The sequence below is a fragment of the Dermacentor albipictus genome, chromosome 6 (genome assembly GCF_038994185.2).
Source record: "Dermacentor albipictus isolate Rhodes 1998 colony chromosome 6, USDA_Dalb.pri_finalv2, whole genome shotgun sequence".
In the NCBI taxonomy this organism is placed as follows: domain Eukaryota; kingdom Metazoa; phylum Arthropoda; class Arachnida; order Ixodida; family Ixodidae; genus Dermacentor; species Dermacentor albipictus.
In genome coordinates this window covers 16649488-16670520 of record NC_091826.1, presented here as the reverse complement: position 1 = coordinate 16670520, position 21033 = coordinate 16649488, and the positions used below count along the sequence as shown (strand labels likewise).

Sequence of the window (21033 nt, the reverse complement as noted above, 5' to 3'; positions counted from 1 at the left end):
CTTCTATTAACTGAGCTCTTCGTTCCCCGCCTTTCCATTACGTTGCCAGCAAAGACCGGATGCTAGCATTTTGGGACACCAACATCCGGAAGAAGCACAAGTGCCGCAAGTCGAGTGGCTGTGGGGTTCCGCTGCTCAGCTCCAGGTCGAGGGCTCGATCACGGCCTCGGCAACCGCACTTCGATAACGGCCGAAATGCAAAAACGCTCGTGTACTTAGTTTAGGTGCACGTGAAATAACACCAGGCGGTCAAAATTAGCCCGTTAGTCCCCCTGCTACGGAGTGTCTCATAATAAGATTGTGTCATTCGGGCACGCAAATTAAGGCCTAGAATTTCAGTTTTTTTTTTGTTGTTGTTCGAAGAAAAACGGTGCGGCAGGAGCAGGCGACTGCGTGTGCAGACAACTCGAAACATGTCGCGACGCGCGCTCACGAGTTGCAAGTCATGCTCGCGGCCGGAGCCCAACGCGAATGCGAAGGCAGCCGTCGGCGGGTTATAATATGCGGCAAAAGCGGTTATAATATGCGGCGACAGCGCCAACGCCATTGCATGTCCAAGAACGCAGTGGAAGCATGTGGAAGCTTCTAGAACATTTCGAGTACGGTAACTGTATGCAGGCTGCGACTATTTTTGTTCTTTTTATTCCTTTGTTTTTACCATCCCCAGTGGCGCCGATCACGGTGATAACAGCGGCGCGGCGGCTAGCGAGCCGGTGACGTAGTTCGACGTTAGACCAATGAGAGAAGAAAGAAATGCCCCGGCGTATCAACGCATGCGCCGCAGAGCTTAGCGTCGCGGTCGTCGTGTGCATATAGCGAGCATTCGATGGCTTGGGCCGCCATTTTTCATTTTCAATCCACTTCGGCGTGTCTTATCGGCTGCCTTCTGCGTCGCACCGTACTTCGAGGTCCCGCTGGTCTAAATTACGCCCTAACAGTGGCAGCGCTCCTCGAAGTTGCACGCTGCGCATGTTCCCGCCTTCGGCCGTCTCTGGAAGCACTGGCTTCGTGCCCCGGGCCTGCAAAACGTGAGACACGATTCGAAAGACTTTTTTCCCAACCCGCCTGCCGCCTCGGCAATTCCTGGCCCCACTTTCGAGCTCCCGGAGTGTGACTGCCAGCCGGCATTTACTACGTTGCTATACGCCAACGACACTCCGGTTGAGCCGGCGCAGCGTATAAGTCGCGAATCGTTCCTGCCAAATACTCGTTCTTTTGTTTGTGCGCGTTCCCACCCCCCGACGGCGCCTGGACTATTGAACTGTGGATGAACTCTGACCGTGGCCACTAACCCAGGACCTGCGCGGCAACCCCTCGTCACGGCTAGCGTCGTCCTCTACGAGCTTCGCATCGAGCGTCCTAAACGCTCAAAAGGCATTTGCATTTGCTTTCTGCATTTTCGAGTTGGTCTAGCTGGCGAGGGTGGCGCACGCCTTAGAGAAGTTAACTTCAGTTGCACTAGCTAGCGCTTACTAGGATGTATGGCTACATCACAAGATAACGTAAAGTTAGCTTTGTTGCTTAGCTGTAAGCCCGAGGTTTCGCGGGCATGGCGTGCGGCCACACGGGTCTTCTCCGTGCCGGAATCGAAGAGGACGGGCCACGTATTGCGGGGTGGCGGCGTATAGCTTCAGGTTTGGCTGGCCCACAGCTTAGCTAACACTAGGCAGGCTAGCTGATAGCCGTCCTCTTACGACTGCGTCAGGGACATGGACCCATCCGTATGGCCTTGCGACCCGACCGCCACTATTTCGTGACAAGGTAGCCTGCGCGCGGGAGTGCGCGGACTACCTTGCGAAATCTAGCGAAATGTGGACTCACGGTAGCAAGCGTCATTCGGAATCTGCCTCGCCAGCTATCATGTACTAACCCGCTCTACGCAGCACCTCGACGCCGGACGTCGCCTGCTGTGTTCGTCGGAGCCGGGCCGGGCATCAGCTACGGTAAGCGGCCCGTTTCATTGCCGTTGTTGCTGTTCGTTTTTAGGTGTGTCTGCTTACTGTGCTCGCTATTTTTCCATAGCGTCACTCGCACCGCCGCACACCGTGTTCCGTCGTCGGTGCGGTCTTGTGGGCCTGGACTACTGCGGGTAAGTACCACGTACAGACGCTAGTAGTACTGCGGCTGTGTTCTCGAGTGCTTAAAAAAAGTTTTGTTGTCGTTTCAGGATCCCGAGGTCCGCTTTCGAGATTGCGGACCACGAGTCGAAAGGATATCCATTGTGCTGCTCCACGTTTGCCATCCTCCCAACGTCCCCCACCGGAGATGGTCTTGAGCACCTCTTACCGTGGCTGACCGCGTTGGCTCCTTTGCATTTCCACGTCCATGACGCCCAGCTGGCACCTGGGACTTAGTCTGCTATTACTGGTAAATTTCGCTTAAACACGATTCGTACTATCGCTGTGTCCTATTATTATTAGTAGTATTGTTATTATCAGTTTATTATTTTATTATTTATTAGTTTATTATTTTATACCATAATACTGTTATTCGTTGTTATTAATATCGTTACTTTTACTCTGCATACTGCCGCTGTCGACTCGGAGCACAGCAGGTGGGACTACTGCAGGCACAAACGCGCTTCGTAGGAGCTGCAACGCGTAGCCGCTTTGCCAGGTGCTCACATGCCGTAGTTCATACTGAATGCCATAGCGCATAAAAAATAAATTGCGCGGCTCCCACGCGCTATTGGAATCGCTGTAAGCGAAACTTTCTTTACTATTTTGCGTTGATTGACGGCAATTCGCGGTGGTTTTTCACGTCGTATGTTTTTCTTCGACCTTCAGTGCGATAATGTAGTGCCGAGTTCGTGCGATATGTTCCCTTGCGTACACTACTTGTTTGTCTACGCAGTGCAGTCCGTCAATGTTCATAGACGGGGAGAAATGCGAGCACTATCATTGCCTCACACGGCGAGTGGCAGAAGTGGTACACTTGAAATAAATTATGCGGCTTTACGTGCCAAACCAATATGTATGGCACTTTCCCAGACTGAGGTATCGGGCCAAGTTATTTCACACTGCGCACACCGTAACTAGCTCTCGGATTACCGCGGCGTGTTGATACATGTTAAAACCATCGAGACCGGTGACTGCTTCGAACATCAACGGTTTATTGAAGTCGCTCGTGGCAAGGAGCCTTTCTTGTGTTCGTCTTCGAGTACCTTCAATATATTTTACAGGCTACCTGCACAGGCCTTCCAACTTGCACTGAGACAGGGTTTGGCAAGCTATTCGAGGCACCCTTGAAGAGGGTAGATGTTGCAGATCAGAAATTCTTTGTTGCCTTTTCGAAGTAGACAAGCTCTTGCTATTTCGTCACAACCAGGGTAAATGTTTTTCAATTCGGCACATTTTCCAAAATGTTCTTGGTTAGCGGTCTTAAATTAAGAACTCGTCGCCTTTGGGGCAAGGGTTTCGCTTGTCTCGTTTTGGCGTGACAGTAGCTCCTATTTAGTTCAGATATTCGCGATGCCATCCCTTCCAGGAAACTTTCGTGACTTCGCATTTACTTTGCCATGCTTCTTCGTCTCGTGGCCTTGTTTGTCCGCTTTGAAGCTGTTGCCGCCTGCCTTTGTCTGCAGGCGTCAGTGGCATGGCCTCATTAGGTTCGCCATGCACGTTAGTTAACGGTCGATTGTTGAGCGCTCCTTCACCTTCTGCTACAATTGCGCGTAGCTTCGCCACTGTAGTTGTACTTATCGTGATCTTTCGCATCGATGTCTTCAGCCTTCGTATGAGGATCTCGTAAAATCGCCCCTCCGCCCCACAGGGCGCACTCAGCTATTGTTTTGCTCTGGGGTATACTGCAGCAATCCTTCACCCATTCGTGCCCAACAGCTTCAAGTATTTCCCTCTCGGCCTTTGTAAAGGCATTGGTGTTGCCCGAGCAGATTACGGCAGGTATACCTCGTCGTGCGGTGCATTGCCGGAAAGCCGGTGATTGCCGGAAAAAAATCTGGATATCCACATGTCGTTGGTCATCTCTAAGTGTACTCCTCTCATGACCGCGCAGTTGAAAATTACGACGTATTGTTCTACAATGTTGTATTTGTTTTTCGCATAACATGTTCCGGTAAAGTCAACTCCTTTGCCTTAATGGCCCGGATTCGTTGACTATGTCCGCCGGTAGGGCAGGCAGAATGTGACGGGTCTTGTGTTATGCCTCTTGCAGAATATGCGTTGACTTAACACTTTTTACAGCTTGGAGACCTTGCAATATTCAGAACTTAGACCGCAGTTGCACTGGCGTTGCTTGAAATCCGCCGCGCAATATTTGATGAACATGACGTTTTGGCGGTTCCGTGAAATACCCGTCCTTCAGAAATATGATGCCGTCCCGGCTTTGATTATTGGCTGTAGTGCACGCGGCCTTTGTCTTCCGAGTCTTTTGTTGGAAGAGCAGATTTGTGCATTTATTTTAAACGACTTAGCGTTTGAGTCAGCATCGCCGCTTGGCTACCTGGATAGTACTTTGTCGTAGCCAATATGTCTCTGCAGTTCTCTTTTCCTGTTGTCGGCCCTTCTGACCTTGCGGTATCTCTGAACCTGAATATCCATGCTGTTGCTCTTAAATGCCGCCCGTATAAGGAATTTTTGGTTTCCAAGATTACTTTTTCCTGTTTTTCCTGTGCAGGTGCGACATTGACCCCGTGTTGATCTTCCATTCGTACATTCGTGTGAATCACGTTTGGTCTTTCCGGCTCCACAGATGCAACTCATTCGTGTCCATGCCCTCATATTTTTCAAATCCGTCGACGTCTTTGTATTTATACCACGTCACTGTAGATTGGCCAGATTGTCTTCCCCTTGAATGAACGACTCGCTCTCTTGTACTGTTTTTCCTTATTTATGCGACTCTGTTAAGAAATGTTCCCCTTTTGCTTGTCCCTTTGATTCAATGAAGTATAATCATTGAGTCTGTCAAACAGGCTGCTTCCCAAATTCTTCCGGTAAAGTGACTTACGGTGTAGACACCTAGTGTTGATGCTATCGCCGCTGCCATTAGCTCAAGTCTTGCTAAACTTGGATTTTGTTGGTGCTACGCGGATTTTCGCTGTCGTTAAGCTTGACTCTTTTCCATCAATTTACATGACTGCCAAATATACTGCCGCTTCGTACGCTGTTGGACTAGCGTCGGCAAACACATGCAGCTTGTATGCTTGTAATATTTGATCCTTGCTTGTGTAGTATTGGTATAGCAGCTCCTTCGTTTCAGGAATCAGGTCCCTCCACTTGCCGCATTCTTCTTTATGGAGTGGCTCATCTCACGTGTCGTCCGTTTCCAATTTTTGAAAGCCTATCTCCGCGCGTATCGTAATAGGTGAGGGCAAACCAAGCGGATCAAATAACTTTCCGGCGGCTTGTGCAGCACTGTCGTTTTAGTTGCGTACGTTATTGCTGGTAAGGATGCTTATTTGTCCACAGTAAAGGATAGCACGTCTTTCGACTACTTCCATAAAGTTGCAAGAAGCATTCTGCATCCTTTCGATCGAATCGTTTTGATCGTCGTCCCTTTCGTTTTCATCTATTTTGTTTAGGCTCTCTTCATTTTACCTCGCAAGAAGAACCTTCCCCACCCCTCACTGCAAGTTAAACAGGGCACAGGCAACCACCCTTCGCCTGTTACAGAGGAATACATACCCCTCCCTCACACGCTATCACGCTATATACCCCGACATCTACCCGAGCCAGACGTGCAAGGTCTGTAAAACTGAATCGGCAACACTCCCCCACATGCTATGGGAGTGCAAACACCAATACCATGACCGTAATGCCGTGACCCTCTCGTCGAGGTGGCACGCCGCCCTGCGCAGCTCCCACCTCGACGACCAACTCTGGGCGACCCAGCAGGCCTACGAAGCGGCGAAGAGGCAAGACCTCGACGTCCCATCGTGGGAGGCCTAGGCCCAGCCGACAAAACTGCTGGTGCTTATTAAAGTTCACTCTCTCTCTCTCTCTCTCTTCATTGGATGTCAATTTTCTGAACATGATCGCCGCCACTTTGATCGCTTGTTTTACCTCCTTGTACAGCCTGACAGCACATTAATACATTGATGCCCCTAGGAGTACACCATCCACGTAAATCGCTTTCTGTACTGTTTGTTCCATCTGCAAATCGCTCAGCCACTTGTTTCACATGTAGCTTGATTTCAGCTGCCAGAAAAAACGGGCTCGGGGTTTTACCGGAAGTTATTCTAGCCATGCGCCAGGTTTGTACCTAATTCAGCAGCTTTTCCTCGTATAGTCGTTTTTCCACCGAAGAAATCTCGTGGCATCTCTCCTCTTCGTGGATAGAAATTTGTAGGAATGCATTTTCAACGTCTCCAACTGGTCACCTTTTCCTTTAGAAAATTAATGCCCTGCCTTCACATTGTCGTTTAATGACATGCCTTTCTGCGTGCGTGAAGAGGCGTCTAATACTACACGAACCTTTCTCGTGGCTCGATCTTCTGCAATAACTGCGTGATGTGGCATGTAATAACACAGCGTAGTCGGTGGTTCTGAGGATTCCTGAAGCTCTTGCGACTCCCGAGGCCTTGTTTTGAGATGGCGTGATCGTAGGGACGTAGCATATTCACACATGTAGTTTATTTTTCTCGGCTGGGAGCGTTTCAGTCTAACAAATGCTATCGCTCAGCGCAGAGCGCGCCTGCATGTATTACAGGTTTCTCGAATGTTATCGATGGTTCTCCATTGTCAGCCTTGTGTAATCTGATTGCACGTATCCGGGACGCGAACTGTGTGGTGCTTTCTGGAAGACGTGCGAGCACTGCGATTGCTTTGAAACCTTCTATGACTCGTGTACGAAAGCCTACGCGCTTGACCCGCTGATCAGATTTTTCGAAGATCGCCGACTGTGTTCGCTGCTATCATTATGCCTTCAGTGTAGCCTGCATTTCTTGGCACACATTCTTCCAATAAAGATTCGGTATTCCGTTTTGCTTCCGTCTTCTTGGTGCTCACTACCACGTGACATCTGATGGAGGAGGCTCGCGTTCATGCACCGGACGCCCGCAAGCCGTGATCCAAGCCTGAACTCCGAAGACTACACCAACGTTGTCAAGGGCCTGCGAGGTAGCCTCAGGCTACAATGACTGCCCCCGGAGCACGGACTTCTGCCTGAGACGACCAGGAAGATCGTGGCCAAGTCGACAACCACAATGGCAGCCCCAGCGTCCTCCATGCTTCAACCCAGGGAGCCTCCTACCTTTCGTAGAGCTTAGTCGGACGATCCGGAAACCTCGCTTCCGTCTTTCGAAAGAATCTCAGCCTTCAGCAACTGAACCTCTGAGGATAAGCTACGCCACCTGTACTTCTCCCTGGAAGATGCCACGAGGACATGGTTTGAGAACCGGGCGACCACCCCTACAACGTGATAACTGTTCCGCAGTAACTTCCTGAGGAGCTCCGTGAGCGTCGTCCTGTAAGAAAGGGCCGAAGTTGTATTGGAAACCCTATGGGGGCCATTCAAAATTAAAATAGACAAGTTTGTTAAAATTCTAGGTCATTTTCGCAAAAAACATACCTTGGAATGAACATGTGAAAACTTTATTACCAAAATTAAATAGAGCCGCCGGTGTATTAAGCCAGAGCCGTCACGCTTTTCCAGTCAGCATTAAAAAGATGTTATATTTTTCACTCTTTCACTCTCACTTACATTACTGCATGCTAATATGGGGAAACACGACAGCATCAAACTTGCAGGAACTCTTATTCAGAAAAAAGCACTTGGATCAATAGAAAATTCCTCGTTCTCAGAACACACAGAACCACTTTCAAAAACATAAAATTCTAAAAATCCAATATATACAAATACAAATTATTAAGAACGTATAAAAACTCCACATTAGGTAGGACGGAATTATTCAAAGAATTATCAAATCTCGGGAAAGTACAATATCTATACCCTTTCCGATTCAACCGCCATACTGCGTTCCTTTCTCGCGCACCCATTATGGGAAAGAAAAACTTGACTACACTCTAGCAACTACACTAAATGAGCTAGACCGGAAAAGTGTGGATGTTCTGGCCCTTACTAACAACTTATTTGACCTGTTTGTATTAAAACTGTATTAAAACTGCTTATGCTTCTAATTCTTCCTTGAAATATGCATGCTGTGTAATTGTTCTTGTAATTGCCATTTGTGATGGAAGTGTTTTATCGTTTATTTGCTGATGGTTACATAACTGAATCCTTCTACCAAATCGTCGTGTCACTGCTGCTGTAAGGGTGGCTAGAGCTTAGTCAAGCTGCACAGATGCAGCTTTTTTCTCTGGCCCCCTATTTTCGCAGTAACAATTTAGTCTGCGGCGAAAATGAAGATTGGTCTTTCGATTGACTGGTCTTTCGATTGACTGGTCTTTCGATTGACTGGTCTTTCGATTGACTGGTCTTTCGATTGACTGGTCTTTCGATTGACTGGTCGGTCGATTGACTGGTCCGAGTGCAGCTACCTTGATCCGAGTGCATATTTGCGGAATAAGCAAGCCTTCTATTCCGCTACGCCGATCCTGAAATGTCCGAGAGTCCTGTCCAAGTGTGGCGCGAAGCGAATTTTCGCCGGAATGATTCGCAGACCATCGGCGAGTTTTTCGCCAGGCCACCAGCATCGACAAAACACTGGACATGAGGAACCGAGAATTAAACCGTCGCGCGATGTCAACAAAGCGATCATGCCGGAAGAGCTTCCGAAGTTGATCCCTTCATCCCAGCCTCAAGTGGCTGCGATTGCTGACGTCGTATGCGCGGAAATCCAACAGTCACAGAGTCCCTCAGCCGGAATCCATGACGTCCACCACCGTATTCCGCTGTCCCGCTCCCGCGCTACGGCCGTGTAACTTCGCAGGTCCGTCGTCGCTGCCAGAACGTCAACCTGTCGTCCCACCCAGCATGCCAAGTGGGACAGCGCATGGGACAGCCCTAAAATTCGGACAGCTGATGGACACCTCATGACCATCACTATCACGGGACAATATCTTCATTTTTCTTCAACCTTTTCGGCAGTCCGGGGGAGATTATTCATTGCATTTTCCTCGATTTCGAAGCTAACGCTTCCATACCACTGTCAGTGGACTTCATAGCGACCGTTCAGTTATACTATTTTAATCTGCGATTGAAATTAAGCTGCCTTAGTATTGAAGCTTTGTTTTGTGATCCCCATTGATTCCATGCCCCAATACCTTTGTAGCTCTTGCTGAATTGTTTCCGCACCTTCAACCTTCAGAACAGTGACTGCTTTATTTGGACTTCGCAGTACCCAACCCAGTATTCTCGAATGCCATCAGTCTACTTCAGATTTTTACGTTCTACCAGCGAAGAACTCCCAATAATTTAGCCGATAAGCATTCCTATGGCGTCTGTTGCAGTCGCCTCGGTTCTGTCATCCGCCACTTGTAGTCTTCGTTGCATTTTCTTATTGAAATTCTGATTTCCAGTAGGTAAACAACTGCCATATGACGTCGGCTTGCAGATCTTCTATTACCGCTGCTGATTTGTTTCCTTGCGTTGCTGCAGTTAATTGGACACGGTTAATTTCAATTTTTCATTCCCTCCGAATGAACCAGTCGTCAGCTTTTCCTGTCATATCTCCGCTCCTATTTTTTTTAATCCAGCTGATATAAATGTCCGCTGGCTTACGCTGTCTGATAACAAGTGGCAATGTCTGCCCCCTTATTCTCCCCCTATCCAAGCTACAGCTGTCTCCAAAAGCGCAAAATTGTTTTACATCTTCAGTTGCGTCTAGAGTAGCCGTCGTCACTTCCGCTTGCTATGTTGTGACCTGCTCTGCCTTGCCGCATCATCATGCACACAGATCCAGCATGTCGTCCTTTGCATTGCTTGCACTCTTGCTCTATAGATGCTGTGTTTCGGCCGGGTGCATCTCGAACATTCTCTATTCTCTGTGAGAATGTGATTTTTTTTTTCATCACTGGAGTGTTCCGACGGCAGTCCTCCGTTGCGTGGTTGTTCTGCTTGCAGAACAGGTAGCTTCTGTTTTTTAGCTATAAAAGCTGCAATTTCGAAGCTGTCTGCTGTCATTCCTTGGCTTCGCATCTGTCCTCTCCTGTTCACACTGTGTTCTTGAAGATGTATTTGCTATCGCGGCAACGACGTAATTCTGTCCAGGTTTTGCTCGCATTGTTTTGTTGCCTTGCTCGCTAGCTTCCATGGCTGAGCTGTGTCTCATTGCTTCTTCTGAGTTGAACGCCACTTACAACACGATGGAATTGCTCTCTGCAACGCTGTCAACATCGACGCGAAACTGTCGGTCCCACCTTTAGTGATTTGAGGGCCAATGTGTTGACTTGAGTTCCGTGTACTAACTTGCATAGTTAATCAGTTTCTTGCACCGACTTAAAGAAGGGAATTGCGCTAAAAAAAGACACGGACGAGTAAGGACATGGACGGGCGCAAGTATGTACGACCGACTCGCCCAACAACGTGCTCTCCTTCTTGCACCGACCTCGCTTTTTCTGTGCTCGATAGCACGCTCCATGTGCAGTTCCACTGAATGCTCACGATTTCCGAACGTTGTTCATATTTTTATTGCTTCATCATAATTTTAATCCGATCAAGCAGTGAAGCCCTTCTGTAACATACGCTGCCTTTCCAGTTAGAAGTGCTTATAAACATTTGTCCCTTGCTCGTGTTAGGTCTGAGGTGAACTTCTCACTTGTACTGAGCCCAGAAGCGATTCTCTTCCACCAAACTTTGTCGTTTCCGGATTAAGTAGTTCATGTAGTTCCCTTGCCGTCGTGTTCAGTATTTAGTGATGCCGCCTGCGTTGTTGTTTCGTTGTTCAAACACAACTGTGTGGCCTCTCGAATTCTGAACTCTACTGCAGGCAATATCGTCGTTATTTTCATGTCGTACTCTATTATTGAAATTCAGCTTCGGCAGTATTTTTTGTTAGAAATTCCTCGTTGTTCGTTGTCGCTGTTGCGGCTTTCGCTTATTCTTATGCGTTGTGTGAAACTTGTCTGTTCACTGCGTTGATGAGCTTCGTGATCTGGGAGCGAAGCGCTTTCCTTATCTTTGTTACTATATACTTGGCTCATTTCTAGTCGAGTAACAATGGCGTCTTGCTTGTCAATGAGCAGTTCCGATGCTTAGTTTTTTCCACGCTCTCGTTGACCGACCCGCTGCTCCACCGCCGTTTCCTTCTCTGCTGCTTCTTTGCAGGTTCACCTTGGTTGTGGACGGGGAGGTAGTATGCTGGTTCACGGCACCATTGTTAAAAACTATAGACCGGTGACTGCTTCGAATATGAAAGGTTCATTAAAGTAGCACGTGCTCGCGACAAGGAGCCATTCTCTTGATCATCGTGTTCGAGTGCTTTGATGATATTTTACAATAGATTTCCATACTGTGGCACATAGCCTCAGCAGGGATGGGCCAAGTGGGTGTTGCAATGGCAGAGTGGGTCCCTTCCTAGGAAGCAGCCGGCACAATTAAAATAAGACGCGAAGAAATACAAGCCAGCTAAGCTGTCACATTGTGTATCACGGTTCATTGCGCCAGGGAACGTGCCCGCGCCTGTTTTCTTTCCGTCAAACGCGCCAGTATGAACTCCCTCATGAACGCTTCGTTTTACCGAAATTCCGACATGTTCGATGTATCCGCATTTGTCTGCAATGACTTCGTTGTTTTGGTCGCTGCGGACACGTATGTCCGATTGCTGTTGCATAGCTTGACCGCGAGCGGCACTTTCTCATGTCTTTTACGGATTCTTTAGTCCCGTCCCGAGCTCCTTTCTGTATTCGTGCTTTTCGTGTAGTCTTTCTCGATAAACCATATCCGTATTTTTCAATTTGTTCCCTCATTAAAGTATCCTTTGTCGTGAATTTGGGAGCTTATACCAAACACGGCTTTCTTTGCTTTTCGTCTTACCTTGCATTAACGGCGGATGGGTTCAACAGCAGATGGGTTCATAGCCGAGCACGCCTTTCTTAACTGTAATGCCGAAGAGAGCTCGTGTGTCTGCTTGGCTGCTGAGATGACGGAAAGTTTGGCGCTTCAGCTCGCGCTTGTGTTTGTCGGGAATGGCTCGGCTGCTCTGCGCAGCATTCCACGTGACTGGACTTCCCGCTGTCCATAAACCCCGTACCAACGGTATTCTACTTGCGTACTCATTTTCCATAGACGCCATACGCCAGACGATATCATTTGTCAGCCTACCGACATCTTCTACATGGTCGATTCTTCTGTTTGCAACATTCCATTCATACTAGTAACCTAGGTTTCGCAAGCATTAAATTTTTTTCGCAACATCGTTAACGAGTTGAATTCTTTTAATCAGCCCATCTATAATCCTTAATATTCTTGATATCGACGGAAGTTTCATGTCCCTAAGCGATCTGCGTAAAGTCTAGTCCTGATTTGGTTTCAGTCGACCTTCGCATCAGAAGTAGGCTGAAGTACACAACCGTGTAGATCACACGTAATGGTCGTGGGAATTTTAGCTCTACTAAAAAAGGTAACTCGCGCTAATTCACGTACCACAACGTTTACCCACGTGCACAACGTAGGTGAGTGAGTTCATTTGCGACCTGAGTACAGGTAGCGCTGCCATGCCCCGTCACCACGGCGTTGACGGTGCGGCGTTTTCAAATTCGGAGGTATCGTTGCGCTGTCTCGAGATGCGCAGAGCGGTCCAGGCGGGTAGCCGTTCAGGGTCGTGCCACTTAATCCGACGAAATGAGTGGCAGGGAGTAGCATGTGGCGATGTGCTCTTGCGCAGGCAAAGTTGCGTCGAACCGCATCGCTTGTTCCACGCGCGTTGAATGATCTGGCGCGAACATTAGCTACAAAACGTGGAACTGGTTCATTGCGAGGTGCGTGCTCGTAGCACTGCCATGCGCGTGCCTTATTGAACAAGCAATTAAACCGCCGATCACGATGCATACACAGTGCAAATAAGTGCACAGGACAATGCTGGTAGAGTCGCTTGATAGCAAAACGAGCATCGTCCTGTGCTCTTCTTTGCTGTGTATGCGCCTGGTTAACTGGATTGATTCCTCTTTCGATACGTGCCAACTCCCCCATCCGTTAGCCCCACTGCATCCATCTCCTATTGTTCCAGAATCTTGACCTCTGCTTTCGATTGCAGTCCACGTGTAAGATGGATATCCAGCGCGCTGCTCCACGTTTGCCATCCTCCCAACGTCCCCCTCAGGAGATGGCCTCGAGCACCGCTCGCACCGTGGCCGACCGTTCCCCTTGGCCGGTGTGGTCTCGCTGGCAGACGAGATTGCTCATCGCCCTGTTTCGCTACGGGCAAGTACCACTCGCACACGACTCGTACTACGGCTGTGTCCTCGAGCGGTTGAAAAATAAGCCTTATCGCATCACTTCGTTTCAGATTCACCTTCACTTTCGTTGCATAAATTTGTTTCATCGTTCGGACAACGAGTATACGACAAAGGAAATAGAATACGAGGAAAACCAGGGAATACAAGTGCTTGTCGGTACCTGACTAGGTCCGGTTCCTCAATATCTTGCAAACTCGAGTAACTGTAACATCCCATTGTCACTGAAACAAAACTTGATCAAGTGCATAAAAAAGCACGTTTCACTTCACTTATCTGGACTAGCACTTCATAAACAAGCATGAAGTGCATTTACTTTCTGGTAATTGTAATTCAAGACATCACATGACTAAACGCTTGACGTTCTTTAAGGGATTATTAGGTTTTCCTTGCCTAACTGTTAATTGCCTAAATTTGTATAACCCAGGAAAAAGAACCTGGTATCTAAAAAGCAAGGAAATAAAGCCAATCTTTAAGGACGTCGGTTGAGGTTCCATTACTAAAGTAGCTTGCTGAAACTTCTCTGGGACTTTGCTTGCTATATTACAAGCATTCGAGATAGCGGGGCTCAAAGAGAGACAGATGAGAGGGGAAAGGCAGGGTGGTCCACCGGAGGAGAAAATGGGGTTTGCTACCCTACGCTGAGGAAAGAGGGGAGGTAAAGTGATAAGAGTAGAGATAAAGAAAGGAGCAGACATACAATCACAGTTGGTCACTGTCGCCACATGTCACTGCACAGCACAGTAGCAGTTGCAGCACTATCAACATGCTAGAGCCGCTTGTCCAATTCTGTAGCCCATAAAAACTGCAACAGTGCCCTCGGCTGCGATGGCTTGTGATGGCGGCATAGTAAAATAGGTCCCTCTGTTAGAGGTTAACGCTGTCTGCCAGAATGTGTGCTTCGATTTTCAAGTTTTCGTGGATCTCTTAACCTCAGTATTATGGCAATTTGTACCAATCACAAGAATCCCTAGTAGTCCGTTGTGCGGCAACATTGAAGCGAATGGAAATTTTTTACGTCGCTCGCCTTTTAATTTTAGCACTAGAAGTTGTGCCACATATTCCAATATAGTACTGCATCTGTGACCGTATCGAAGATGGACTTGACCTGATTCTAGCTGGTCTCATCCTTCCTATAGCACGTGTTATGCAGGACAGCTTCAGCTTTACTTTTAACATGCTCATTGAAGATAGTCATGAAAAACGTCAATATTCTGTTTTTTCGCTCTCTGACAAATTGATAGATATATTTTATTGATGTCCTATTGAACCTCGTTCACATCTGGCAACTTTGTCAACTCTATTAGCCACCTGTTTGCTTATCTTTTAAGTCAGCACCAGAAAAAACTGATATCATCCGCGTACAAAACCTTTCTTTTTCATGTTGGTGTAATTGTAGCGATATTTACCTATAAAGCAAAAATAATAGCGACGCTAAAATATCCTTGTCGTATACCTTTAGTGGCTTGCATTAGCTTGGTGGTTGATGCACCCGTGAGTTTAGACGATAGGCTCTAATTAAGCTCAGCCTGCACCCACTAATCCTGTAAGAAAACGTACTGCTAATTGTTTACTATTCGACTGAATCGAAGGCCTTTCTTACGTCGAGAAATACTCGTACTGCTTACAACTTTTGTTCCGTATCTTTTTGTTTCCTTCATTTGCAATATTCATAGCTCGGCTGCCCTGTCCCAAACTCAACTGGTGTCGCGAAATTTCTTCCATGCTTTTTTTTTTAAGAGCGTGGTAAAATTTTTTTTTAGTTCGCTTTCGGATGCTCTGGTGAAAATTCTCAGTTCGGATATTGTCCTTTCAGGATCCCGACGTCTGCTTTCGATTGAGGCCCACGAATTGGAAGGTTACTCGTACTGGGGCCAACGCTGTTTGTTAAATTACATTCCCTCACCCATGGCGTCCTGCTGGCAGTTGGAACCACGCTCCTCGCCCGCCACTACTGGTGAGTATCGAGAAGACTAATCGTACTTCTGCTCCATCCTCGAGTGGTTAACATTTACGCCTAGCTAGAAAGCATCACGCGGAATACCTAACACCGTACAAGGCTAGAGTGAACACTTTTAAATGATCTTTCTTTCCGTGCACATTAACTCTCTCCTCCCCGTCTCCTCCCTGCTGATCTGCTTACCAGTATAGATGCCTTTTACAACAGCGCTTGACAGTTGCAGATGTGTTTACTGTACCTGCTATGTGTCATTCTTCATATGTTATGTTCACTGCATTGTAATCTGCGGTGCGTTTGTAGTTATTGCTGTCGTTTTGTTTTGCCCCGCCTGCTAGGATCTATTTAGGGTCTGCAGTATGTTGTAAATAAATAGGCACTCTGTTTTCGCTTTCCAGATGACCGTTTTTGACGGCGGTGAGCGAGGAGGTCATTCGAGGCAGAGTTGCCAAAAGGTGGGGAATTAACCTTATTATAAATTCTTGTAATGAAAAACGTGGTCAATTTTTCTTTTACGTCAAAGGCGTTTTTCTTTGCTTTATTGTCTTGTAATGTACCAATACGGGTAATAGTAATTTACGTTAGTAGACAACTGTAGTCAAAGCGACATGCCTGAATTATTACACGGACGCTATTTTGCGCGATTTCTAAATCTCATCTCTCATGTGGCGAACTTCGGTTACGCTTTCTACAGCTGATTGCAAGTTGCAAACAGACATTACAAGAGGCGCACGTAAGCGACCTTGGTCACTTTTGTGGCGATTGCAGTGCGGGTAAGGCTAAATGTTGGAAGTTTTAGCAAAGCTGGTTGGAGGATCTTTTGTTACAGAGCGGAATTGGTCCACTGCAGGGTGAAGGCCGCTAGCTTCATACGTATTCTGCCATGTGTTCAGACAAAACATGGCCACGTGTAACAAACTGACCATTCCGTAATGTTTATTTCTTTATTTTCTAAGCCAAGTGTAACGCTTGAACCATGCCGATTAGGCGCGGGAAGTGTAGCTTGTAATTTAGATAACTTTCTTGACTCGTATTATACATTGCTTGAAGGCATTAATAGCTGACAATAACTGTCTGAGGTCTGAAAGGCATTTTACCAAGGAACTGTACTTGGTATCGACATGTTTTTTTTTTTATGCGAAGCATATTACGAGAGCTCAACCCAGCTCCTCAGGCGCGGCGGTGTCGCCTTGAATACCACGTGACACCGTGACGTCACGACAGAGGAGAAACGGGGCTCCAACTCGCGCCGTCGCTCGCGGCGTCGCGGCGGTATATAAGCAGCTGCGCTTGCCTCTGCTAGACACTCACGAGGTGAGATGCCTCCTGGAGACAGAGCTGCTCGTTGGAATGAGAAGCGAAGGTTGCGGCGTGCTACAGAGACTGTTTCTAGGTGGCTTTGCTACGGCACAGCGACTACGCGCCCCGCATCGGACGCGGTGAGCGTCGAGCAACGCAGCGTTCGGCGCGACAACGAAATGTGCGCCTGAGCAAGCGTCGCACGCCTGAGCCGACGCCGACGACACCGACTTTTCTGCGACACGAGCTCCTTAACGCTGTCGCGTTAAAATAAAGGCTAGTATGCTTCGCATCCTGGGCTTAACCTTAGCTAAGCCACAGCCAGTTTTTTTCTTCTGCTGGCCACTAAAGCACGCATTTTGGACTCCATCGTTCTTGTTTATAGTTTCCTTGTCGAACGGGTTTTAGTGGTAAGTCAGCTGCAAAGAATTTAGCCGCAGATTCTCAAAGCGAATTTCTCGCATTTGTTTAGTAGTTTTTGAACAAATGTTGTCCTAGCGTTCAGAAAAATTCCGCCCTCATGTGTGGCAAAAGTACGCGTAAAATTTTGGCAGCGCAGGTTGCTGCTCAAAATTCCAAGTGTTTTCTTGCCTCCGTTCCAGATCAGATGCTTTTGAGCAACAATCGTTCCACGTCTGTGCACGTTTGCACATCGGCCGCCAACGGGACATCCAAGTCTGAGCCTCGCCACGAACCCAGGACCAGCGCGGCAACCCCTCGTCACGGCTAGCGTCGTCCTCTACGAGCTTCGCATCGAGCGTCCTAAACGCTCACCAGGCATTTGTATTTGCTTTGTTCATTTTTCTGGGTGGTCTAGCTGGCGAGGGTGGCGCACGCCTTAGAGAAGTTAACTGTTTGTTCAGTTTCAGTAGCTAGCGCTTACTAGGATGTATGGCTACATCTCAAAACTACGTAAAGTTTTGTTGCTTAGCTGTAAGCCCGAGGTTTCGTGGGCATGGCGTGCGGCCACACGGGTCTCCTCCGTGCCGGAATCGAAGAGGACGGGCCACGTGTGTGGCGTGATGGGGTATAGCTTCAGGTTTAGCTACTGCGCAGGCTCCAGCTGATAGCCGTCCTCTTACGACTGCGTCAGGGACATGGACCCATCCGTATGGCCCTGCGACCCGACCCCACTATTTCGTGACAAGGTAGCCTGCGCGCGGGAGTGCGCGGGCTACCTTGCGAAATCTAGCGAAATGTGGACTCGCGGAAGCAGGCGTCATTCGGAAACTGCCTCGCCAGCTATCATGTATTAACCCGCTCTACGCAGCACCTCGACGCCGGACATCGCCTGCTGTGTTCGTCGGAGCTGGGCCGGGCATCAGCTACGGTAAGCGGCCCGTTTCATTGCCGTTGTTGCTGTTAGTTTTTTCAGCGTGTGTGCTTACTGTCCTCGCTATTTTTCCATAGCGTCACTCGCACCGCCGCACACAGTGTTCTGTCGTCGGTGCGGTCTTGTGGGCCTGGACTACTGCGGGTAAGTACCACGTACAGACGCTAGTAGTACTACGGCTGCGTTCTCGAGTGCAAGCTAAATTGTGCACGCTCAGTCTAATAACTGCAGAAGTGTCTTTAGTGGATGGTACATTGACCCATGTGGAGAACGGCGACTGCCCAAGAAGCGGGGATCACGTGTCGTGCCAACGCGAGTTTAAGCTCTTGGCGATGACTGCTGCGTGTTGATCTCTACGCTGTGGCACATTACCCACAAAGGGTCTGGCGAAGTGATTGGTACAACTAAAATGAAGATCCAATCAACTCCAACTGCATAAAATTTTTCACATTGTGAAGCGCGGTTATAGGAGAGAACGTGCACTCGCTTTCCCCAAATACGCCTCAACGAATCGTTTCAAGAAAGCTTCGCTTCAGATTCTAGAACGTCCGTTAGATCTGCATAAGTTCTTCGCGACGGCACTTTATCATTTCGGTCGCACCAGACGTATGGCAGATTCCTCATGCACTTTCTCGATCGCGATGGACACTTACTTCTTATGGTTTATTTCTTTGGTTGTCCCAAGCTTTTGCGACCTTTCGTGCAAGGCGTTACCTGAATTACTAGTCCGTATTAAATTTTCTTTCAAATACCTTTTCCTCTTTTCACGTACCTTTCTGCGAATTCAGGCGCCTAATAACCCATTCTTGCCTTGTTTCTTGGCTTGCATAAACACTGGAGGCGTTCAATACTTACTGCTTCCTGGCCAAGCGCGTCCTCATCAAGTAGTTTTTAACTGTGTAATGACGAAGAGCTCGCGGAATGTTCCTGCCATTCGGCTGCAGACAAGACGGAACCCTAGTCGCTGGAACTTGCGCTAGTCTGGAACGGGCAGGCAGCTCTGGGCGTCAACCGACTCGATTGGTTTTGCCGCTGTCAACAAACGCCGCAGCAAGTTCATTTTCCGGTAGCTTACTCGATTCTCCTTCCACCTCCGGGATGCCGTCGACAATGAAATTAATCAGTAAAGCTAGCTCAGTTACCTTATCGTCTAAACAACCAATTTGGGGTGGCTTAAGTTATTCTTTTTAGAAACCTCTACATAATATCTTGTGCAGTACGCGTTCAAGTATTTTATTGCAAATGCTCAGTACGAATATTGTCCTTTCAGGATCCCGACATGTTCTTTCGATTGCGGCTCTCAAGAGTTGGAAGACGATCCAGTGTCTTCGCATCCATCGCATTCCCTCGCCGGTGAAGTCTTGTTGGTGGACTGGACTTTGTTCCTCGCCCGGCACTACTCCTGACAAGTACCACGAACCCTAGAATCGTAGTATGGCTGTGTTGTCGAGTGTTTAACAAGCCTTGTGTGATTGCAGGTTCCTACAATCTGCTTTCCATGGTGGCTAATCACAAGCGTATCCAGCGGGCGCTTCTGCACATCTAGTCTCCGGCCTACGGTACAGAGCTCCACTTCATCTCTACTAGTCCTATGGCCGGCTGTTTGACGTCTGCATTTTCCTCGCCGATGGCTTCCAGCTGGCAGACGAAGATTCGTTCACCTCCCCGTCCTACTTCTGACAAGTACCATATGCACTCCAATGGTACTACGGATGTTTTCTCGTGCGCTGTAGCCCTGTGGCGTTTGAGGTTCCGAACGTCTCTTTTGAATGAAGCTTTGTTGAGATGGAACTTTTCCAATGGCGGCTATCCTTTCCTTTCAGTTCTCTTTTCCTTTATCATGTTCCTACATCTTCCCGGTGCCGCAAGCATACAAACTTTGTGGGCTTCCGGAGAAATTTGCTGTCGAATGTATATACTATGCCGGTCCTCGACGTTTGGTTTATGCTACGGAAAACTTCCTTCGTCACGCATATTTCACAATAGGCTCTTCAATGTCACCCTCCGTGTAAGACGTTTGACTTCAGTTCCTGGTGATATCAGGTGATATAATTTCCTGACACATAATTTATTTCGTCTACTCTCAGTGGCATATTTCCTACAGTGCTTTTGTAACTTCACATCGTCTCCCCTTTTATGGAAGGTTGCCGTCCTATTCTTCAGTGCCTTATCAGGATTAGAGGCTCAATCCCATCGCTCGTGATACGTTCTCAAGATTGGATTCCGGCATGAATTAGGAGGTAGCTGGCCCATGCCGTCGTCCAACTTATCCACGCTGAGGACGTTGATGAAGGGAGGGACTTTCTCATCGAGCACGAGGAATAAGGGTTTATTTACAGTATTTACATGCAATTCATCAGTCTAGCATGGCTGCGAGAGAAAGTACGTCAGTCTAATCCGCACAACAGCGGCTTATAAGCGCACACGCGCACACACACACACACGGTCCAGAGCCCACGTCAGCGGCGCTTCGTAGAACTCGGAGCCGGACCGGGTAGCACATCGTCTTGCGTCTTGGGAAAGAGCCTACAACGACGTTGCCGCGGCAACTCCCCCACCCGTAGCAGATCAGGTCCTAGCTGAAGCGACGGAGAGTGGAGGGCGCGCGTATTGTTCCCGACACAGTCGACTTCATCACGCCGTGGCTAGAGGTTGGTGGTGGCGTTCCAAGATGAGGTTGCCACCGCCGGCGTAAATGGCTGGCAAACTTGCACTGCAGCTGGCCGTTCTTAACAGCCTCCTCCAGGCTTCTGTTTCCGCACGTTGCGCACAGCTGCCTCCTCCCCAGAGACCACCCATACCCATCACCACAGAGCTGCCCGGCGTTTCCAAACGGCGCTCCCCGACTTGTGCCCTTCAACAGACGGCTGCCTCAATCCTGCATGAGGACCACGGAGGAAACCTGCAGATCTACGTTGACGGCTCGGTGATGCCGGACACAGGCTCGTCGACTGCGGCCTGCGTGGTGCCCGCCTTGCGGAAGAGCAAGCAGTGTCGCCTCCGCGACCATGCGACGTCAACAGCGGCAGAGGTAGCAGGTCTTCACCTGGCTGTGGACGTACTCGCAGAGGAGCTGCCAGTGACCCCAGTGACCATCTACTGATCACTGGGGGTCACTGATCACTGGTGTCAAG

The 21033-nt window shown here is 48.5% G+C and overlaps 1 long non-coding RNA gene across 1 annotated transcript; it reads left to right on the top strand.

The window, feature by feature from the left end:
• The first annotated feature begins 761 nt into the window (after window positions 1–761).
• On the top strand, window positions 762–21027 carry LOC135914474 (uncharacterized). The gene is made up of 9 exons (XR_011515053.1): window positions 762–1943; window positions 2023–2089; window positions 2168–2367; window positions 13112–13278; window positions 15127–15267; window positions 15666–15722; window positions 17169–17896; window positions 17977–18043; window positions 19170–21027. It is a non-coding gene; the product is annotated as an uncharacterized lncRNA (long non-coding RNA).
• The last annotated feature ends 6 nt before the right edge of the window (window positions 21028–21033 follow it).